This window comes from Neolamprologus multifasciatus, chromosome 9 (assembly GCF_963576455.1).
Source record: "Neolamprologus multifasciatus chromosome 9, fNeoMul1.2, whole genome shotgun sequence".
Classification (NCBI taxonomy): domain Eukaryota; kingdom Metazoa; phylum Chordata; class Actinopteri; order Cichliformes; family Cichlidae; genus Neolamprologus; species Neolamprologus multifasciatus.
Window position 1 is genome coordinate 22,869,024 of NC_140447.1, and position 20,001 is coordinate 22,889,024.

The 20,001-nt window shown below is 44.2% G+C and overlaps 1 protein-coding gene across 1 annotated transcript in view; it reads left to right on the plus strand.

Moving 5' to 3' along the window:
- Window positions 1-20,001, plus strand: part of gli3 (GLI family zinc finger 3) — a 101,375-nt gene that overhangs the window by 19,015 nt on the left and 62,359 nt on the right. The gene's annotated exons all lie outside the window — the stretch shown is intronic.

Here is a 20,001-nt window from a genome sequence, read left to right on the forward strand (position 1 = left end):
TGCACGAACATACTACTGAATGAAAATTTCCTATCTATTTTCATCTTTTTATTTACTAGAGTCACAAAAGCTTTTGTTTTTTCAGCATTTTTTGGTCAGATGAATTTCAGACCTCTGTGAGTTTGGTTACAATATGTCACTTCCTGGTTGAAAAATTAAGGCCAAAGCCTGCAGTTCCAAAAATAGCCACCAGCTCCAAACTGGAATTGGGTTACAGTTGTCTTAGACTTACAAGACCGGGTTTTACAGCAGAATGGATATGTACATATATGTACTTGGGAAAAGAGAAATTTAGTAGTTGGTTCTCAATAATAAATTTGATGCCCCGGTAAAGGTAAAAAAACAAAACAAAAAAACCCAAAATGATTGATGAACTTAAATATAAACTTCCTTATTAAGAAGTCATTTAAGTCATAGGCATAGTGTGGCAGTGCATATACTTAAAATGGACTGCTGCTGACAGGCAGCCTCATTACATACACTACACTTAAAGAAACAAGAACCTCTGAATTTTGTATCAGAAGGTATTGCAAGCGTTGGGTTCTAATTGTGTCACGGCCTAACATTTCGAATACTTATACCGGGATTATGCTTTCCGTATCCACAAGTTCCCTAGGATCCAATAGGATCCACTTGGGTCTGCATGATGTACATTTCATCATCAGATAGTTAGCATGAGGGTCTGTGAGGATGTCTGTTTTTTATGACCTTGCAGACTTGTCAGCAAAATTTACATTACAATGCATGCGCTGCAGGAAGTGGAGTTCAACAAAGTGTTACAGGAATGACTACACATGCAGATCTCCAGCTGTCCAAGTCTACAGTGGAGTATACAGTGGTCCCTCGTTTATCGCGGGAGTTACGTACCAAAAATAACCCGCAAAGTAGCCAACTTTATTTTTTACAATTATTATAGATGTTTTAAGGCTGTAAAACCCCTCACTACACACTTTGTAAACTTTTCTCAGACAGGCATGAACATTTTCACGCTTTTCTCTCTTGTTTAAACTCTCTCAAAGTTCAAACCTTCGTAGAAAAAAAGGTCCAGTATTATAGTCTGAAACCAAAGGCACCCGCAGCTGCCTTTGACGGTGCAAAACCTTTGGATGACTTTTGTTTTTACTCCCATATTTGATTTCTTTACCACTTTCCCGCTAGGCCACTATGTAACCGTTACCTGTCTGCTAGTCATAAATGAAGCTACTTGTACTAACAGGCCAACAAAGTAGTCAGTGTTCCAGTTTTTATGCATGTATTCTATTTGTATCTAACTTAGCATTAGTTAGCAGGTATCTGTTTCTGTGTGATGCATCCTTTCAGGCAATGGATGCACTTTGCTAACAAGCTAGCTTGTACTAGCTACTACAAAGACATACTATCACATATTGGTCCATGAAATCACAACAATGACTGCTGCAAGGTCACAATAAAGTCCACAAAGGGTGACGTGATGGTGTCTACATCCATCTTCTATCTACAGTCTATATGTATCAGCGACCATCACTCAACATGTTTGAGCTGTAGGGCCACTGAACTAACCGGCGGTCCAACGATTATTATAGGACTTAAACGACCATCTAAAGATTTAGACACCCACTGTTTTTTTGACATAACTCTTTCTTTATTTTCATGGCTAACAGTGAGTCAAATACAATGCTCACTGGTAGCAACTTTGACATGTTTACTTAGCAATGTCTTCAACACTTGCTATTAAAAGCTGCACGGAGCTTGCGCTTCATTAAGCTTGTCGTCATTCAGCCCCAGTTCTGAGCCTCGGAGAAGAAATATTAGACTTTTTCTTTTGTTCAAATGAAAGTCATAACAAAATCGGAGTTGAGATCACCATGGCCTAAGCTGCAGCTGCGCTCATTAGCAGTGAGAGGATTTGGAAGGTTTTTGGGGGTATGGAGATTTGACTCTCGGAGGCAGAGCTGGTGGCCTGATAGAGTGTTTTGTGACTTCCTCTTCATTCTGCTGATGTCAAACATGATCATTCCAAGTGTGAACGGAAGACAAACAGTCTAGGAAGGGGTAAATAAGTCGCTGTGACTTGCTCTCCATATGGAAGTTATCACAGGAAGTAGGTAAGCTAATGCATCCTGAAGCATCTTGGGAACACTCTCACTCTTACTCATTCCCAGATGGCTGGCTCTGTTTCATTCATTAACGGGACAGTAAGAAAAAGTTTGTTACGGAAAAAGCATGGCTGTAATTTAGAACCGTGATTGTGGATTTTTCTTAGTAATGTGCTGATAATTACAGCTCTAAACGGCGCAAGGTTTGTCTTAAAAATCTCCCGTTTGCCACATCAGAGGGCGTGCTACGACTTTGCACTCCCTAAAATACAGTAGTCCCATAACTCACTTGACGAGGGGAGGGATGATACTTATCTGTAGAGAAAGGTCCCTTTTAGATCCCAATCTCTCTCTTTGAATCATAAGATAGCTTACACATTCTTTGTGTGGTTATAATTACAGCACATTCCCCATTCGGCCCCAGAACTCATAACCTCTTATCAGGTGTAACCCTACACTCGCCTCAACTTTAACCCTCGTAGCCCCTGCCCCAATGCATCCATCCAAACAAAAGGTAATTGTGAGCAGCTGTGGAACCCCAGTGACTGGTTCATCTTATGAAGGGCCGGCAAAATATTTCCCCCCGTCAGGCAGAGTAGCGGCCCCTGATCTCAGCACAGCAGAAACCCCCACGGAGTGCCTGGCAATAGCGTGCTATGATAAGTTGTGAAAAGTGGAAAACAATTAGGGAGGGCAGGTGGACTGGTTAGTGCGCATGTTTCCAAAGATATCTCTGCTACCAGGAAGCACAGCCGTCTTCTGTGACCGTGAATCAGCTCGGAAACAGGTATTGATCTGATCAGAGCTTATTAGTGATGATAACCTTAAGCTGCAAAATCCTGCCTTCGTGTGCACTGCAGCGATAATTCCCAACTTAAGCATTCCTTGCTCCTTTGCTCTCTTCTCCCTAAGTTGGGTTTGTCCGGGATGAACAGGCCCTGGAGTAATTATTGAGTCCTGGTAGAGCGTTCCCACATGGTTAGCTAAATGGTGGCTTCATCCTGTGTACCATTCATCTCTGTGTCCCCTCCTTTTAGCAGTGACAGCTCAAAAGAGCCGACTGTGCCACAACAATGCTGTGATTGGTGCTCTTTAGGGGGGGTTTGGAGATGGGGGGGGGGGGGGGGGGGTGAAGGGGGGTGGGGGGTGGGGGTGTCTCTCCCCGCCAATCCTCATCATTCAGCAGGCAGGTGGACCACAAAGTCCCTTGATTCTTTTGTTAGGTCCTACGATTAAAAAAAAGATGTCCATGCTCCTTGGTTGGATAAATCCTGTCGTCATGGGATGATTTGCTAATAAAAAAATAAAATAAATAACTGGGTGGGGGGGCTAAAGGACTGGTTATTTGCAAAGGAGAAAAAGAATAGTAAAAGTTTCTGGTTGGTTGGACGTTTATGATATGAGTGCTGGGGAAGGAGAGGGAGCGAGTGTAAATAATAGGATGGGAATTGAAAAAGCGGGCTCAGTTTAGAAGATTGTCAGTGAACGCCGCTTCGACTGCAGAGCCTCTGCAAAGCATGTTATTAAGTGGGCGAGTTGGGATGCTTTAATGGGCGTGCTTAAAAGGGTGAGAGAGTGAGGGTCTCAGAAGGCAAACAAGTTAAGCCTTAAAGGGCAACAAATGTTAGGCTTTCGTGTAGGTTACTGCAGAAATCCCCAAGCAAATGGAGAGCGTGGCTAAAGTGTTTAAAGAAGAAAAGGAGCACTTGACTACACTGAAAAAAAAGGAAAAAAAATCTTCAGATGGGCAGAGAAGGTTGAATGATACAGAGAGATGGGTGAGGAGGAGGGGGGGTGATAGAGGAAGAGTGAGGGGCCTCCTTCTTTATAGGCAGCCATTTAAATGATCAACAGTAAATAGAGGGGAATGTCATCTGACAGAAATAAAGTTCCCGTTAACAGCAGGGATGGAAAGTAATTTACAGATACGCTGTCCCCGCCATCTTTGTGCCTCCCAGATAAGGTTTCATTTCAGAAACGGATAGGAGACATTTTCACTTACGGGCCCCCATTCTGGGACACCTGTGATAACAGCTTGTGGACCCCTAATTGAAAATGGGTTTCAAAATGGATTTTCACTTTTCTTCCTCCCTCTTCTCCCCCCTCTCCATTTGCTCCCTCCCTCATGACTAACCCCCTCCTCCTTCCATCCCCACGAACACCCAGCCCCCCCTTCTTTTTTCTTTCCTTGGCGTTCCCTTGTCGTTGGCAGAGGGAGGCAATATTGGAAGGACAGGAAGGGAGGGAGGCTTGAAATGGAGCACTGGGAGCGGATCATCCCTCAGCCCTTGTCACAGCTATGACAGCCGCATGATCCGTCTTATTAATGAAATCATTGATCACTTGATGGGACTCATAATCAACTGTTTCTCCACTGTGTCCTGCCCCATCTCCTCCCCCTCCTCCTCCCTCCTCATGCTGTCACCTCTGCTTTCCACTTTTTTGTCCCTGCTGCCTAACCCCCCCCCACACACACACACACACAAGCTCACACACACACACACACACACACACACACACACACACACACACACACACACACACACACACACAAACTCACAGACACACACACACACACACACACACACACACAAAAAGAACAATACCTACCATAAAGGAAAGTTATTCATGAATGCATAAATTTGATAGGAACACTCAAACACAGGCTGACCATAACTGTTATCAGATGACTCAGCATAATCAGGAGATCTAACGGGAGGATTGATTCCTTAAATATTTTAAGTGCTGTTTTCTTTAACTGTTGTTTTTTTTTCTTTTCCTAAAAGGTGATCTGTGTCATCTGTATTTGTGCTATATGTTTTTTTATGGGGACCAAAGAGGAAGGCAGGGGCCTCTTCATGTTATCCTGCTGGGGGCTCTGCCTGTGGGAGCTAATGAGAAAGAACTGATGGAGGGATAAGAGACCTCATGGGAGCTCTGCCTGGCCCGTGGGTCAAACAGCACAATGGAGGAGGCGTTATAGACCCTGACATGCAGCCCCACACAGGAAAAGTGGCTTTAAGTGTCAAACGACCGCTGTATGCTACATGCATAATACATAGAAATGCATAAAAACACATTGTGTTAGAATTAGAAGGTATACATAGAAGGTGACAAAATGTAACCATAGCATGCTCTTTTATGATAGTACATTATGAGCTTTCAAAGAGAAATATTGAAGCTACCTGTAGAATTGTAAAATCACCATGTGCACACGAGGCGGATGTGCTTTGCCTTCACTGGTGAGCCATAGCCATTTCATGGACTTCTGCACTGAAGGCAATTTCCTGCAGCAGCAGGAGGACAGACTTTGGCAGAGCCACCTCACAGGGGCCTGAGGCGCAGGATTAGCTTAGCCTCGCTGCTACTCAGGGCGGAGGGGAACCTCAGCAGCCCAACCCACTCCAGCGTTGCCTGGCCTCTCTCGTCTGGCACACTTCTGCCTGCCCAGATCTGCCTGCTGGGGCTTCGCTGCTCCCTCACTGCTGGAGGATGCCTATAAGCCATTGCCTCAAGACTTCTGAACACTGCAGTGGTGCCACCACAATTTAGCTGTAGTGGAATTGCATCTTTTTTTTTTCACTTAGTGCTACTTGTTGTAGAGAGAACAAAAATCAACTTAATTACAATGTAGATCTTCTTTTTGTGCTAGCCAGCAGTTACAACAACACTGGACTTAATATAGCAACTGCTGAGATCCACCACAAAGACAAGAGACAGGGCAAAAAACAAAAACAGGAAATGATAATCAATAGAAGCATCGCTGAATAAGCCACATGTTTTTACCGATTTGCAAAGGAAACTGAGTGAATGCACAGCAATAGTCTAAACCAGGAAAGCTGCAAACTGTATTAGATAAGGTCACCCCTTGTCCTTATCTTCGAGTAAGTTTGGCAATCTCAGCTTTTGTTAAAAATCTCTGTATTGTTTTTGACGTTAATGTTGTCTTTCAGCAATGATGCTGAATTCTGTGGGGTATGTTTTTTATGTGTGTGTATCTTTAGATACTAAAACAAATTGTAGTTAAATGATTCAGAATTCATGGCATGCACACATCTCAAGTCTTAGATTTTTAATATGTTGTGAGAGTTCGTGTCACAGCGGCTCCTTAAAAAAACAAAAACAAACCTGAGGTCATTTTTACCAGAAAGGCCCAGGGGTCAAAGGTCATGCAAGTCTAAACCAATGACCAGCCATTTAATGACAGATCAGCTTGTCTCATGAGAGAGGATTGGTGCGTATTGACCAGCTTCACTCTGCTGAATCTACGGTCCTGCTGGCTCCTGCTGCTCCCCTCAGAGAGCGAGGCTGAAGGACGACCGGCGGCCTCGTAAACCCATAAACCCATAAACCAATAAAGTGGGGAAACAGTAGTTGATTATTCTACCATTCTGCCCATTTGTCGGGAGGCATCAGTGGCCTCCCACCTGCCAGGAGGAACAAAGCAGGAGTGTCACGACCCGACCGGGAGGATTTACTGTGGCGTGTTTTTCTCTGTTTGGTTTGTTTGCTCTCTTCTCTTTGGATGAAGGAGCAACTAGTGGCCTTGCCACCAGGGTTGGATTTTATATAAAAGAAAAATAGGCTTCGATATTGTCTGTACAGTTTGATTTTATTTACAAAGATGTATTTATTATGCACAGTGAAACATTTTCAGAAATAATACCAGCTGGTTGGCTTATGAATAACCTGTGGATTCTTTGTTTTCTGCAAAATAAATACATAAATAAGCCAAAAAATATAAAATTATTAATATATTATAGAGTTGTGAAATCATATGTTATGTGCCCAGCAAGATAAAACGTGGTAAAAGAAAAAAGCAGAAAGACCTAGAGTCAGTTTTTTTTAATATCTATTTAATATTTTTTACCTTTGTGAGGTACTTACTGCCTTTTATAATTAGCTTTTTGCATGAAAGATATTTCCAGGCCATTTGCTGCTCTGTGCTCTAAACTCACTGGATTAAATCAAGACATGCTTTCAGATTTGAGAGCGCAAAAGGCTCTGTACTCCCTAATCTCTCTCCCCTGACCTCTACACCCTCTGGGCCTTGACTCTCACCCTTCCCTGTGCTTTCCCTCCCCTTTTGCAGCCCAACTCTCTCCCTTCCAGTGCGAAAGAGGAGCTAGGATCAAAGGCCATAAACCATGGCAGTGATTTCTGGTGATTGATTAGAAGCAGAGGTTGAGAAGCAGCAACTCTCTCCCCTCAGTTCTTCCCACCCTCCGGTGCTGTGCACGTATTCTCCCAGGGCTCTCGTAAATAGCTCAGGCTTTAAGTGTGAAAAGAGTTGCCACGATTGGCAGACAGAACCCAGAGAACACATCCGTGCTGAAGCGGCTTGGCCAGTTTTTCTGCCTTTTCTTTCTGGACGGCAGAGGGGGTGTCAGTTGATAAGAACCATTTGTTGTCTTGCTCGGATCTGGGGAGGGACAGTGTAATCCCTTCGCCCTGGTCTGTTCGCAGACCTGGAGGAAAAGAGCAGAGGAGAGGAGGTGGAATTGATTTTTAGAGTGAGGGCATGCGGAGAATTGAACTCAGATGTGTAGCACAGACAGGGTTTGAAAGAAGCTTTCTACTTGCGGGGAAACAAACGTCTGTAGCTTACAGCAGAGGAGGCCGTGCAATTTGAACTTGAGCAAGTCCTTCTAATGTTAATCAATTGCATAGCTGTCTTTCACCATTCCCGCCTCTCGCCCGCTCTGCCTCCCTCCCCTGTCCCGCGCACAACTCAGCCCGGAGGCCTCTTGACAAGCAAGTGGTCCTGTAAAGGCATTTTAATAGGCCACGGTCATTCAGTGGCATGGAGATGAATGCTTGAACCCGATCTCCAGCATGCGTGCTTTTGCACAGACACAAATACACTTGGATCTTCCGGTCTTTGCTACCCTGCATGATCTCACCTGGAGCTGTGAGTCTAATGATGTTCAGAGTGTGGGCCTTGCAGCGACAGCTCCGGTCCCGGGGAGATGTGTCTCATGTCAGACTTTGCGCCAGACAGACTCCAATGAGGAAGGCGGGGGGAGGTGGTTGTGGTGGTGGTGGTGGGGTGGGTGTTCTGCATCGCAGCTGGAGCGAGGCCAAAACTAAAAGTGCAATTCTCTGATGGTTTTGTCTCTCCTCTGTGGTATTTACGCAGTGATTGAGTGCATTTTTGGGTGTCATGGAGTATCTCATTACGCCCTTAAAAGCTTTTTGTCCGTCCACATGCTCTAAGATATGTACACACGTGTTGCAGACTGTGGAAACTCAGTCATGCGTGCTTGCATACACCCTCGTTTTCTCTCACTTTTGTCAGCGGCACCAAAACTGTACACGCACATTTGGTGCAGCGGGAGGATGGGGCCGTCGTTATTAACTGTTTGGCGACCTCATGACTTCATCTTCGGTGCTGTCAGAGGCGGCCCACGTTATGTCTCTGCTCGGCTCAATGGGCTCTTTGTTCTGGCTTGGCTCTGGAGGAGCTCAGCATGGGGCTGCGTGAGTCCAACAGTCCCACTGTGGCCCAAAGGGGGGAGGGAGAAGGATGGAGGTGCTGGGAGGTAGTGGATGAAGAGAGGCAGAAAATGCAAGGGGAAAGGGATGAGAGGAGATGGAGGAAGACTGAGAAGATTTGGGGAAGACATGGGAACAGGAAGTAGGCTCGGAGTGTGAACTGAAGGCCGGGAGTGAGTGAAAATGCACTAAAGGAGTTGGGGCTTTGAGAGGGAAAATTGGGGGGCTTAAGGATGGAGAGGAAAAAGGAAAGCAACAGGCTACAGGTGAATCCCGTGGTAGCCTTAAGCATTTTAAGTCAGCTTTCCCTCATCAAACCAATTCATTCCAGTTCGAGCAGCGGTTTATGATGGCAATGTGTCACATGAGCTCCAATGGCCGAGTGTGGGATTAATGTAAAAGTAATGCAGAGATTAGAGAAGGAGGATTCCAGTGGTGGGAATGACAGGAGAGGTCATACATGAGAGGAGCTTATTACTGAGAGGGGACATCCACAGGAAGGGGAGATGCAGGGGGGAATAGTCGGGGAAATGGGAAGTGAGGTAAATGGACGCAGTGTAGACGGAGGAGATTTGATGAGAAAAAAACGAGGAGTGAAAAGGTCGAGAAAACAAACACGAGGACAGACTGCAATACATCTGGCCAAATAGAAGAATGTGGAACAATACAGGGAATGGTAAAGGCTTCGATTTATAGATTTTAGGATATATTTTTAAACAAATATATATGCATTTGATAGGTGATGCTAAATCTGGGCCAGTTATCAGTCTGACATCATAGTTTCATTTTAAGAAAAGTATCCATTAAAAAGTTTATTTTTGTAACAATGTGGCCAAAGATGCTTGCTCCACTTTTCACATTTTAAGTATTTGTATTTGCATCCCCTTCATCGTCCTCAAAACACAAACTTGACTTGCTCCATGAGAAGTGAGTCCTTCACATATAAATATTACAGTTTTGGTGCTCTAAATATAACTGCAGCTAAACTTGGCAGATGGTCCTTTGGAGCAGATTTATTCATATTGCATATTTCTCTAGAACAAGTAACAATACAATTTTTCCACAATGTCTCAGTTCACCCAAAACATTGCTTTGACTTTACTCGTCTGAAGTGGATTTAAATTTTAAAGTCTTGGACTTTAAAATTATGGTTTTTGTGTTTGTACATGTCACTCAAGAGTGACATGTACAAACAATCTTTAACTTCCGGGATCCTCTCAGATAAACATTCCCTATACTCCATACTACACTTTACGTTAAACGAGCATATACAGTGGGGCAAAAAAGTATTTAGTCAGCCACCGATTGTGCAAGTTCCCCCACTTAAAATGATGACAGAGGTCAGTAATTTGCACCAGAGGTACACTTCAACTGTGAGAGACAGAATGTGAAAAAAAAAAATCCATGAATTCACATGGTAGGATTTGTAAAGAATTTATTCGTAAATCAGGGTGGAAAATAAGTATTTGGTCACCTCAAACAAGGAAAATCCCTGGCTCTCACAGACCTGTAACGTCTTCTGTAAGAAGCTTTTCTGTCCCCCACTCGTTACCTGTATGAATGGCACCTGTTTGACCTCATCATCTGTATAAAAGACACCTGTCCACAGCCTCAACCAGTCAGACTCCAAACTCCGCCATGGCCAAGACCAAAGAGCTTTCGAAGGACACCAGGAAAAGAATTGTAGACCTGCACCAGACTAGGAAGAGTGAATCTACAATAGGCAAGCAGCTTGGTGTGAAAAAATCAACTGTGGGAGCAATCATCAGAAAATGGAAGACATACAAGACCACTGATAATCTCCCTCGATCTGGGGCTCCACGCAAGATCTCATCCCGTGGGGTCAAAATGATCATGAGAACGGTGAGCAAAGATCCCAGAACCACACGGGGGGACCTGGTGAATGACCTGCAGAGAGCTGGGACCAAAGTAACAAAGGTCACCATCAGTAACACACTACAACGGCAGGGAATCAAATCCCGCAGTGCCAGACGTGTTCCGCTGCTGAAGCCAGTGCATGTCCAGGCCCGTCTGAAGTTTGCCAGAGAGCACATGGATGATACAGCAGAGGATTGGGAGAATGTCATGTGGTCAGATGAAACCAAAGTAGAACTTTTTGGTATAAACTCAACTCGTCGTGTTTGGAGGAAGAAGAATACTGAGTTGCATCCCAAGAACACCATACCTACTGTGAAGCATGGGGGTGGAAACATCATGCTATGGGGCTGTTTTTCTGCCAAGGGGACAGGACGACTGATCCGTGTTAAGGACAGAATGAATGGGGCCAAGTATCGTGAGATTTTGAGCCAAAACCTCCTTCCATCAGTGAGAACTTTGAAGATGAAACGAGGCTGGGTCTTCCAACATGACAATGATCCAAAACACACCGCCCGGGCAACAAAGGAGTGGCTCCGTAAGAAGCATTTGAAAGTCCTGGAGTGGCCTAGCCAGTCTCCAGACCTCAACCCCATAGAAAATCTGTGGCGGGAGTTGAAAGTCCGTGTTGCTCGGCGACAGCCCCAAAACATCACTGCTCTTGAGAAGATCTGCATGGAGGAATGGGCCAAAATACCAGCTACTGTGTGTGCAAACCTGGTAAAGACCTATAGTAAACGTTTGACCTCTGTTATTGCCAACAAAGGTTATGTTACAAAGTATTGAGTTGTATTTTTGTTATTGACCAAATACTTATTTTCCACCCTGATTTACGAATAAATTCTTTACAAATCCTACCATGTGAATTCATGGATTTTTTTTTTCATATTCTGTCTCTCACAGTTGAAGTGTACCTCTGGTGCAAATTACTGACCTCTGTCATCATTTTAAGTGGGGGAACTTGCACAATCGGTGGCTGACTAAATACTTTTTTGCCCCACTGTAGCCCCTCAGTCATACTTTACGCATCCTGTCTGATCTAACCTGTGACATATGAGACAATTTCTCCAGCAGCTAGTCCCATAAATTGTCCACACCTGCAAGTTTCACTGTGTATTGTGCTTTCTCTCGCATTACAGAGGCATTTATCTAATCACATAGAAATCTTGTGCTTTTTCATTTCCTCGCTCACCTTCAACCTTCAGCCCCTTCCCAACAGACAGTGGTTAAGTCTGTTTGGCCAACATGGCAGATCCTCTAATCTGCAGGGCTTTCCCTGCCTGCAGCAGACACTATAATGAAGTTGTCCACATCTCACCTTTATTTTGAGAAGGAGAGGGCTAAACTACCCTCTGTTATTAAGCCGGCACTCCCGCTGATATCACACATTGGGGGCAGGTGAGGGTCAGGTCTTCTGTAGGAAATGTGGCCTGACTATTAAGCGTCATACAATGACAGCATGTTGGAAAATCTTTATGAAGTGAACTGTTAGCTGCTCAGTCTCGACAATTAAACTGGAAAATGGGCCAATGTTATTTTAGATAATTAGAGTTGCAAAAGTAAAGTGTTGATTCACTTTTTTGAAGCCAGGGTGGATTAACGTGCGTGCCAAAGAACAGCCCCTCATTGTGGGAGCACAGTGAAGTGAGTCTGTTGAGTTGTTTTATTTTTATGGCATTTGGCTTGTAGTTTGGAATTCTGATTGTCATGGTCTCTGAAAAAAAAAGACCTTTGCGTTTAAATGTGATGGGTTAGAAACTGTAAGCATTACCAGCTGCAGCATCAAAGCTCCAGGCATGCTGTTCGTTTAACCCAGATCCGTCACACTCACATGTAGCCCCCGATTCAACCTGTAATGTAGACATTCAGCAGAAAGCATGAGACTGGGACTAATGCAGATTTATGGTTGCAAATTAACTCCCCTCAAAACTCCCAAACTGTGATATGTCAACGATTGCTAGCTAAATTTAAATATATTTGGAGAGGTACTTTAAATAAACACAAGTAAATGTATCCCTGTAGGTTTGCTTCACTTACGTTGGTTGACTGTTCAGTTTCACAGGTATGACAAGTTTGAAATCAGCAGTTCATTCATCTTGCAGCTTAAACAGAAAATGATTTAACTACGACAGCTGAATTGTGATTGGGGAAAGTGATGACAGAAAGCAGGAGGAGGCAGAAAAAGGGTATTCGCATGAGGTGTTTGGTGAGATAAACTAAATCACAAGCTACTCCTTGAGAAACCTGCATGAGTCCAAAACTGAATCTACTCCACTGGCCTGCTAAATTGCATTGCAATGGTTGATTGCTTGTTATGTAGCATGCAACATTAGCAAGCTAAACAAAAGTCAGCTAACAGTTCGCACAAACTAAGATAAGAAACTTGAATTACGTCCAAACCTTTTGCTTCTCAACAAGCTTAGCCTGAACACAACAAAGCTTACTTTGGAGGAAAGAATGTTTGCAGTTTGTTTAAATACAGGCCAGTAAACCACCTTTAGAAATGTACCGATGCGGTGACTAGCTTGCTTGTGCTGTATGCTACGTGAAGCGAACTCTTGATAAAACAGTATTTAGTCAGTCATTTGCCCTTCAGGGTGTAACTCCAGACTGCTTGCTGTGATGCTATCCCCTGCTGTATGCTAAGCATCGACACTAGCAGCTTTCACTGCATTCCAGTTGAAGTCCGAAGTCAGAATTTTCAAGACAGAAAGTTGGAACAACCCCACCAACATGACTAAGTAAGCCAAGATGGCGGCTGTAGAACAGTAAACAGTAAAACTGTAAGGGTTAGATTTATTAAGCAAGGCTGAGCGTGGTTAAGCAATCCCCAAATAGTGCTTATAGGTGTGGTTAGTTTTACGGGTCATTTACAAAAGTTACGTCGTTTTGGAAACAAGGTTATTAGTTAATTAAAATATCAAGCACAAAAAATAAGACACGCTTCTTTCTTGCATTAAATATTGACAAACTTAGCACTAAACTTTGATTAAAATATTTTCTTTGCATGCTGACAAGAAAAACTCAAAATACATACCCAACAAGTCAGTTACAAAATTCTCAAAATACAATGTGCTCTCTACGTAAATATTGACAGTACTTTAAAAAAAATGCTAAAATCTTTGTTCTGTATTTCTTGTGGTGGATGAATGTTCTACATTTCTGAGGAGCTCAATTCCGCAATTAAGTCATTCCCAGCTTCAGCATCCGACTCCTGAGGCAAATGTAACACAGTATTTGTTGCTGTAACTGTAACATGTGGTAGTTTCCTAATCTGGAGAGCTTGAGGTTGTGATCCTAAGGATGTTTATAGTCCTTTTTTGAAGTAAGGTATACCTATTCATCTTGATTTCTCTTGACATCTCCCCGCATTCATTTCATGAGAAGCCAACAAACCTTTCTTTGCCATCTCTTTTTTTCTTGTTACTGCTATTTTTTTTTAAATGTATAAATAAAAAAAACTGGTTGTTTTCAACCTAAATGAATCTCCATAGAGCCCCAGCAGTTTTTTCTTTTTTCTGAAAGAAGTACTGTGCATCCTGCAGTAGGGAACGTGCACAAAGCCGTGACCCACCCTAAAACTGCACGATAATTTGTGCGGTGGAAAATGGTCTACTCAGTCACTGAAATAGGATGAAGACGATCAGCCTTCTTCCTACTGTTACAGCATTTTTAAATCATTTGGGAAGTGCTTTTTAAATACAGTTTCCAAAGTAGAGGCTTCTGGAACGACTTCACCTATTTATAAGGTGCATAGTAAAAGAGGAAACGGTCATAACCACGATAAAAGCCACGAGCTGACAAGCGTTTGAGTAGCAATAGAGCTGTACTATTTGTACAAGTGTTTCTGGCATTTTGACCTCATCATATGCAGTTTAAATTGGATGCGGTATGAATGATGTTCAAGCTTGACTCTCAAAAAAGTTTCACCTCTGTTTACTTAGCTGCTTTGCAGGTGTGAGTAGAGATCAGCAGTAACAGCACAGGCAGTGAATTAGACAGACAGATCTGAACATCCACGGGCTTAATCACCATGGAGGAGTGAGGGAGGGAGGGAGAGAGTCCACTCTGGACTTAGATGTTCACTAGTCATTGATAAAGTGCTTAGCAGCAAGAAAATTAATGAATCCGGCCTGACTGGTGGAGCGGGGGGGTTTGGGTTGGAACGAGTGGGAGAGGAGGAGGGGTGTGTACGGGGGGGTAATCCTGTTCCAGCTAAATGGCTGATCTCTCTCATTCCTCAGATATCAAATGTCAAAAGTTAAATTAGCCTGCTAGCCTCAGATACGAGTTAACATGCTTTTAAACGGGTCGTGGGGCGGCGATTTCTGTCTCCCCTGGGATGGCGGGCAGGTGCCTTTGAAGTGTCTAATTATCCAACTCCCAGTAAGTGTGGGCAAACTATCTTAATGGGGTTCTCAATGTCTCAATGCAATGCACTAAAAGGCTCTTACAAACCTTTACCCCAATGTGTGGATGTGTTTCTCTACGCAAAAACTCATTTTGTTTACATGAGAGGATTTGAATTATAAATGCACAAGGTTTGCGCTAATAAAAGCTGATTATTCATGCTTAGAGCTTTTTAAATTCTCATTCTATACTAAAAGGTGAGATATAGCCACAGTGGAATTTTGGATCATGTTTGATGTGCTTGAAATTAGTGTATTTTTTTTTTTATAATTTTATCCCAACTGTTGGCTCTGCATTTCTTTGCTTTGGCTGGATATTCATTTCTCTTGGCGAGCCATTCCTAATCTGAGTGCCACAGACTTGGTCCGGATCACTGTGGTGTCAGAAGCAGGATTCCAGTGCTATGGCCCAGTGGAAAGCTGGCCCACTCTGGTCTGGTGGGCAGTGTTCCCAGATCCACCCTCGAAGACAAACTATCCCGTGCGGACATGACTATGCCCTCATCTGCTCTAGCACATAATCATTTTATATTGTTGCGGAGGACATTATAAAGGTCTAACAGGTTATGGCTGATGATAGCTGGCTTGTGACAGTCTGAAGCAATGCTAATACAGTCTATGAGCCAATCAGAGCACTAAATGGCATCTTTTTGCTTTGAAGCCTTGATCAAATGCATCTCTTGGTGTTTGATTCCTCAAAGAATACAGGCCAAGGTGCCCTTTGAGTGAAAAACCTTAAAAGCTGTAACTATCCGTGGTCAAAAAGGCATCAGTGTGCTTTTTACAGTCAGGGCTTTCAGCTCTCTCACTGTGATGCTCATTGCTTCCTCACAATGTGGCCCTGATGAAATGGTAGTGGGGTTTCGGGCAGCTCTACGGTGGGCCTGTGCCCCTAATGGGTGAATAAGGGGTAGCTTAGGGCAGGCGGAGGCTTGGCACGACACAACCCTGCTGTGAGGCTGATTTGAGGTGAGCGCAAGGAAAGAGAAAGGAGCCAAGCAGGCTTTGATTTGCCCCTCCCCAGCCCCGGGGCCTGGAGGCTGGGACTGCGAGATGCTGAGGCTCTGGGTGCGTCCCAGAAGACCCCCGGCGGCAGAGAGAGCAAGCTGGGACCGCGAGTGGTGGAGCAGGGGGCTGGGGCGTAGGCTGCCGAGAGCCAAATTGAGATGTGGGAGTCGTCAAATTTGCCTAGATGAATATTAAAGAGGGCATTTGCGGACGCTGTGTGGGAAATCAGCCGCCGACAATAGACTGCTAACCAGGAGAGGGAACATCCTGACCTCTCTCTGCAATTCGTCCAAGCATCAATCAGGCACTGATAGTTAAATAATGTACCACAGCGGGTTCACTCTGCAGAGACAGAATCAAACACGAGTGCCGAGTGAGAGGGAGCTAACTTTTATATTTGCTGAAGTTCCCCAGACGTTTAGACTGGGGGATTGCTAACTATCCTGCCCACAGATATCAGAGTAATGACCTCATTCTGCCTTCTGACATTTAGATGTCTTTGTTAAGGAAGTTGCTCGAAAGTCAACCTTTTTAGTCAGATACATGAAGGCTCGCTAACCTTCACATAATGCATAACTGAACCTTGTTCTGTGGAAGGCCCCGAGCTCCTTGTGGCATCGAGCCTATCAGCCAAGAAGTTGATCAGAAAAATACCTCACACAATTGCAGTAATCCCCTGCGCGCTTGCTGTTGGGTTTGGTAGAGCTTGAACGGTCTCTCGCTCTCTCCCTCGTATTTCAGCCTGCACTAATCGTGAATGATTCCCTCTGTCTTTAGCTCCAATGCCAGGGCCGGTGAATCAGGTACATAAGCCTAAGCTGCTTGGAGAGGTAGTCTTATTAAACTCTAGCCAGCTGCTGGAATTTTTCTTCCCCCTCTCATTGTTAATTGGGGAGTCTTGAGTCTTTCCCGGGAGTTGATTTGCAAGAGAAAGAAAAAGGGAGCAAGAGATTATTGCACAGGAGGAGAGGAGCTTTGAAGAAGTGTTTTGTGATTTCACCGCATATCCTCCACTCCTCTTCTCCTTGTTCGCTCTCCATGTGCTCCCCAGCCAAAATGTGTTTGTGCCACTGACAAACAGCGCTTTGAGAAGTTCGAAGGTGGAATACAGCGCATGTCTGGCTTTGGCTCAGAGGTACAAGAACACCCCTTCTGATATTTTGGGCTTTTAGAAAAAGTGGTAACTGGGGATGGGGGGAACTACAGTGCGCAATGGCCCTTTGTACAACATGCGTGTCCCAACTTTGGAGACTCTGACTGAGTTCAGGCCGGAAGGCGAATCAGACGGTTGGGAGTGAGGGACCAATTGGCATGTGGAGAAACAACAGTCCTCGTTCTTAACCTGCGCCTCTAGAAAATGCCTTCAAAAACAACAAGCTGAGCGTTTTGTTTCACTTGCTGTTTCTTTGAATTGGCTGGGCATCCTTAACTTTAGCCCCCCTCTTGTCCCAGGGCCCAGCTCTCAGAGGTACTGGCCCCACTCCATATCTCATTATCTCTTTCAAAATTTCATTTTGTCATTGCATCCACGCTGTCTTTTATACTGCCATATTAAAGGCCATGCATAGGGTTTTCTTGAAAGGTATTTGAACCAGAATCCTACAATAGACACCCCAGACAAGAGGAAAAAAGGGAGAAACCTGGGTTTTAGGATTTAATGAGCGGCTTGCTGGGGGTGAAAGAAGGATAGAAACCAAGTGAGTGAGAGCAATACAGAGTGCATTTGTAGAGGGTCAGAGAGAGAGAGAGAGAAGGAGGAGAAAGAGTAGTAAGGGAGGAAGAATGCAGGAATGGAGCACCAGGTACCATTATAGTGGCAGAGAAAGCTCCTGAAATACTAGAGCTGGGGCGTGTGCTCTGATCAGGACGGCAGTGAGCACAATTACCTTCTTTTCAAATCCTTCAGTGACACTGCGGGAGGAAGGAGGACTTTGAAACTTGAAAGGCAGGAGCTCGCTTTCAACCTCAAACGCGAGCAGGAAAGGGCTCTGAAATTTGTTCAGTGCTCCCCATCCACCATTAGCTTGTTTCTTCCTCTCGCCTCCAGGCATTTAAGCGCTTTTTGAAAAGATGTTAAGAAATTCAATCACCATAGAGAGAGCGGGATAGTTCTTTTTTCTGTTTTTTTGAGAGGCATGCTTTTCCTCTGGTCCACAGAGGACCGGCCTGCTGCTTTTGTGTTGGGCTGAATAGACCTGCAAACTGGTAGAGGACTGGATGCGGCAACCATGGGAAAAGAGAGGGAAATAAAAGAGGAATGAAAAATGAGGGAGGGAAAAGGGGAAAGGGTCTGCTGGGCTGATGGTCAGAGTTGGAGAAGTGTTGCAGGGTTGAACTTTTCAAAGTTGCATGTGTTTACCTGTGTCTTCTCTGTCTTCATTACCTCATTTCTTGACAGATGCTCAACACGTTAGAAGGATGTAAAAAGTTTCCACTCGCCAGGTACAAGCAGCATAGAAGAAAAACCTTACCAGAGACTCGCTTTCCTCCACTGAGGAGTCAAGGAGTCAATTGACCCTTGTGCTGCAGAGTGTTTGTTTAACTCTTTAAGGTCCTATGAACTGATGTAATGAACTCCCTCTAGGTGGTATATGGTAGAATGATGAAACCCACCCAGGGCTTGCTGGGGTGACTGGAGGGGGGATGGTGGTACTGTGACAGTGCTGTGATTGAACTATTAGTCGCTTGACCTCCCTTTAGGGAGAAAGACACATCTGAATAGCGGTGGGGGTCACCGAGAAAGTAAACGGAAAGAAAAAGACAGAACACGAAAGATCGAGGACAAGAAGAGTAGTGCTCACTGAAATAGTTGGCAAATAGAAATGTAAAGTATAGATTTTTTTTTTAAAAAGTAAACGCTTGAGTCTTCTTTGTAGTTTTTCATAACTTCACGCTACACCATGTCAAGCCCCAGTGATGAATGTATTTATAAAACATCAAATATATGTATGAAAGTACAAAAACGAGCTCATGAATATGTAGAAAGTTTCTACTTTCCCAGATGCAATGCTAGATTTTTCTGGATGTTAAAGAATTGAGCGTGCACAGTAGGAGCCGGAGCTGCACACAGCCACACGCTCTGCCCTTAGCATCGCTCGCTCCCCGCATAGTTTACAGTCTCGACTTCCTCAATTCATGTCAGGAGATGAACCCAATTCTGAAATCCCTTTATGTTAATATTGCGCTTTGCAAGCGCAGACCTATTAATCCAGCTTTAACCGTATAAGTTGCATTATTCCCTTAATAAGATCACTGGCTGTGCAGTATAGGATTAAATACTTATATCATAACTGACACTGTCATTTCCCGGGGATGAGAGCGCCTTGCTTCTCTGGTTGTCAGTTCCGCGTTAAGAATCCTTGAAACTGCTGCCAGTGCTGCACGAGGGCACGCTGGTCCAAACGCAGGTAATGGATGTGGGAGAGTGAAGGGAATAAAAGCAGGACCCTTGGGTTGCTCCTCCTGCTCTCTCGCTCTCTTCGCCTCTCTCAATCTCATTCTCCCTCTCTGTTTTTCTCTCTTAACCTCCTCCTTTCTGATCGCTTCTCTTCTTCTGTGAAGTGCTACAGCTCTATAGCAGCACTCTTCAGTGCTTAAGGTAGTGCGCTCTTTAATCTGGCCCTCGCCTCTGTTTCTTAATTGGCAGTTGGATGCTGTTGGATTGCGGCACATAGTGGGGGAGCTGCTCACGCTGTTAGGCTGCTAATACTGCAGTACCTCTGGCGCCAGCACAACGGTATTTTGCCAGGTTCCCGGTGAGAAACGTTAATACAAGAAAGAACATTGGAGTGTACTGATGACCAGCAGCCTTAGTGGTGAACTCATAATTGCATATAACCCGGGCTGAACATGGAGACCTGCGGGCAACACAAGCTGGAACTGAAGGATTTGGCTCAGGGCAAAAAAGCAACGGCTTGCTCTTGACAAATGATGATTTTTTTTTTGAATCTATAACATACAGATGTCTCAGTTCAAAGCAAAACCTAAGAAAGTACCCAAGTCCCTAAGATCACGTGTTATTGAAGATCATTTGGAATTCATGTGCTATGCAGTGAAGAGGAGTTTTGACCCTTTTGATAGTGCAAAATGTCAAAATCTATATAAACAAAATAATGCTTAAAATAGGCCACGTGCAAACA